Raw genomic sequence first — 5,000 nt, forward strand, 5'->3', positions numbered from 1 at the left:
AGTAGATATAAATGTATGAAGTATATTTATTATAATGTTTATATATATTGATTTATTTATAGATTTATATTTATATTACATATTATATTTTTATATTTATATTTATTTTTATATATTTTTAATAGTTTATTTATATGCTTTATATGTGTGTGTGTGTGGGTGTGTGTGTTATATTATATATATTATATTTATATATATATATATATAATTATATATATTATAGATATATATTTTATATTTATATATATATTATTAATTCTATATATATTATATTATATTTATATTATATATATATATATTATATATATATGATTATATATAAAGAATATTATAATAAACAGGACATATGTTATATATGTATATTATATATATAATATATATATATATATATTTATATATATTTATTTTTATATATATATAATTTAATATTTATATATATATATATATATATATATTTTATTCATATATATTTCTTATATTTGTAATAAGATTACATACAGGATATATAATATTTATATATATGTATATATTTTTTTTATATGTTTACATATATACAGAACTGTAAATATAGTGTAATGTATGAATATATTATTTAAATATATATATATTTTTATATAATATATATATATAGATATATTATTATATATTTTACTATATATATAATTTTTATATCATATATATATATATATATTTATTATATATATTATCTATATATATATGTGTGTTTGGGTGTGTGTGTGTGTGTGGTTGTGTGTGGGTGTATAAATTAAAATATATAGATATATATATATATATATATATATATAATATATTATATTATATTTGTTATACATATATATAGATTATATATATATATTAATTTTATATATTATTTTTATATATATATATATTCATATATGTTATATACATCATGAATATATTTCTTGTATATATATATGTATACATATATACTATATATATATATATATATATTATATTATATATATTCATTATATGTATATATATATATATAATATTATACATAAATAAACATGAAATGATATATTGCATATATATAAATTATATGTATTAGTCTTATGTCTTCATTAAATATATTGTGTGTATATAATACTAATATATATATATATATATTTATTATATTATATTAGAAATATATATTTATATTATATATCTATATATATATATATTATGTACATACAAATATCAAAAATAAATGAATGAATGATGTACTATATGAATAATAAATATGTATAATATATAATATATACCCATAAATATATATGTAAGTAGTCATATATGAATATGTTTTATGTAGATATTTACATATATACTACATATATATATATATAATATAATATATATATATATATTTATTATATATATAAATATTATATAAAACTTAAATATATATGTTTATATATTAGTATAAACACACAAACACACTACACACCCACACACATGTTTGTGTGTATATTGATATATATATATATTATATATATATATATATATATATATATTATATATATATATATCATATATATATCATATATTTATATTATATATTATATATAAATATATCTCTAATAGCATATATATATATATTAATATTATTCTCAAATATATATAATATAATATATTATATCTTATATATATATATATTACTACAAACAGACAACCCAACAAACACACACCACCAAAACACACACACCATATATATATATATATTATATATATATATAATATATTATATATATATATAATATATAGTCATGATATGTATATATATACTTACTATTATTTGTATACTTTTTATATAATTATATATATATATATATTTATTTTTAAATATATATATATATTATATAAAATTATAATATTATATATATGCATACTTATTTATATATATATATTATACATATAAACACGCATATATATATATCTATTATTATATGAATTATATATCTACATTATATATGGAAAAATTATATATAATATATATAATAATTTGATATATATTATAGTATATATTTATATAAATATATATATATTATATACATTTATTTATTATGTATATATATTCTATACAGCATTATATATATATATTATATATATATATATATATATATATACTTATTATATATATATATAAACTTTAACACATAGCATTTAAACACTATACCATAACGCTTTTTATATATATACTATATATACGCGCATATATATATATGTAAATATGATTTATGTCCAATGTATATATGATATATATGCATATATTTGTATATATATGGCTTATTTGTATAATATATGTATTATTAAGTAGAATCTACATAGATAAATACCAATTATATACACATATTTATTAATCATACAAACACATACACACCAACACGACACTACCACACAAACACACAACACTACACAGATACACACACACTCAGATAACACAATCAACACAACACAAGTTTTCACACACACACACGACACACGCACACACCACAAATAAAATATTTATATACTAATATATAATTTTTTTATAGTTAATAAATATATTATATATAAATATATATATATAAAATATATAAATTATATATATAATATATATAATATAGTATAATATTTATATAAAATTTATATATATATATATATGACTTAGTTTATCTGAGATATATATAAATAATAATTCATATCAATATATACAAAACACAGATATGTTTAATATATACATATGTTAATTATGAACATATATATGTATACATATAAACATACATATCTATACAAACAAAATTGTATATGTATATTATATTGTATTTATTGTACATATATATACATTTATATCGTAGGTCACATGTATATATATATATTTTATATATATATATATATATATATATATATGTATATATATCCATATATAATATATATCTTTTTTTTTTTTAACATATATATAGAAATTTATTATTTGTTCATAGATTCAGATATATTTGTATATATATATATATATATTATATATATACATTATATGAATATATTTTTGTTCCATAGATGCATATATATATATATAAAAATATATATATATGTTATATATATGCATATATGATATATATATGATTATATATATAAAGATATATTCATATGTGGTAATACATATACATATATATATATCTATATATATACATATATGTATATATATATATATATATATATATATATATTATAGATATTATTATATATATATATATGTATGTATATGTATGTGTAAATACACACACACACACATATATATATATGTATACATATATATATATATATATATATATATATATATATATATATATACATTATCATACATTTATATATATGTATATACAGACATATATACATAGACATACATAGAAAAGGGCAGGGACGATGACGGTCTGGCAGTTTCTTATGAGACTGAGTCGGTTGGTCAGGAAAGCTGACCGACCTTGAACGAAGGCGGATTCTTATATCACTGTGATTCTTATTGTTGGATTTATACAAAGTGGTTATTGTTGTTTTCATTTTCTTAATTTCATTATCATTATAGACTATTGGTTATCATTATTGCTTATATCAGGATTTATTTTATTGTAGTTGTTGTTATTGATATCAATATCAATATAATTGATATTTTTATTGTTAATTATATAATTATTCCCGTCATCTCATTTATCATTATAATTAGCATTGTTATCATTAGTACTGTTATTAATATGTTTACCATGATCATCTTCGTTATGATTATGATCATGGATATTATTGTCATTATCATCATTATTATCATCAGCAGCATTAGTGTTATCATTATTCTTATCATTATCATTTTTACAGTGATTATCACGATTTTTTTCATTATCCTTACTGTTTTAATCATCATTATCATTATTGGGATAATGATAATGATAACTAATATTATCATAATCATTATCGTGATGATAATGATGTTTATTATCATTATCATTGTTTTTAATACTATTATTATAATCATCATTTTCATTATCATCATTATTATTGTTATTGTTTTTTTATCATAATTACTATTATCATTATTATTATCATTATCATCATAACTGTCAATATTGTTTTTGATATTACTACTACTCCAACAATTGTCAATATTGTCATTTTCAATATCAAAACATCTCTATATTTAAATGAAGATGGTAATGATAAAATTGATAGTTTGAATAACAATGCTGATTATTAAAGCAATAATGATAATCAGCTTTTGATCATCATTGACGAATTTGATGTTATTAATAGTTAAGTTCGTATGATAGGAATAATATGAATAACATGAAAGATGGTAAGGATAAGGATAGATAGATAGATAGAAAGAGAGATAGAGAGAGAGGGAAAGGAAGAGAGAAAAAGTGAGAGAGAGAGAGAAAGAGAGAGAGAGAGAAAGTGATAGATAGATAGATAGAGAGGGGGGGGGAGAGAAAGATTATCATTATTGTTTCTCTCTCTGTCTCTTTATCTATCTTTCTTTTTCTCTGCGCTCGACAGTTTTATTCGATCACACACACGCACACATATATAATTATCTCTCTCTCTCTCTCTCTCTCTCTCTCTCTCTCTCTCTCTCTCTCTCTCTCTCTCTCTCTATATATATATATATATCTATATATATATATATATATATATATATATATATATATATATATATATATATATATATATATATATATATATACATATATATGTATGTATGTATATGTGTGTGTATGTGTATGTGTATGTGCGTGTATATATGCGTAAATAGATAAATAAATAATATATATATATGTATATATATATTTACATATAAATATATACATATATATATATATGTGTGTGTGTGTGTATGTGTGTGTGTGTGTGTGTGTGTGTGTGTATGCGTGTGTGTGTTTGTGTGTATTTGTATTTGTGTATGTATTTATGTATGTATATGTATATATATGTATAAATTTATATTTGTATTACATGAATACGTATATGTA

General features: G+C 17.0%; 2 protein-coding genes across 17 annotated transcripts in view; one reads left to right on the forward strand and one right to left on the reverse strand.

Moving 5' to 3' along the window:
- Positions 1 to 5,000, reverse strand: part of LOC122246051 (uncharacterized) — a 203,060-nt gene that overhangs the window by 144,516 nt on the left and 53,544 nt on the right. The gene's annotated exons all lie outside the window — the stretch shown is intronic.
- LOC122246050 (uncharacterized) overlaps positions 1 to 5,000 on the forward strand; it is an 82,680-nt gene that overhangs the window by 57,738 nt on the left and 19,942 nt on the right. The window lies entirely within an intron of this gene.

This window comes from Penaeus japonicus, unplaced genomic scaffold (assembly GCF_977035675.1).
Source record: "Penaeus japonicus unplaced genomic scaffold, GWHDUDI00000001_assembly GWHDUDI00000040, whole genome shotgun sequence".
In the NCBI taxonomy this organism is placed as follows: Eukaryota; Metazoa; Arthropoda; class Malacostraca; order Decapoda; family Penaeidae; genus Penaeus; species Penaeus japonicus.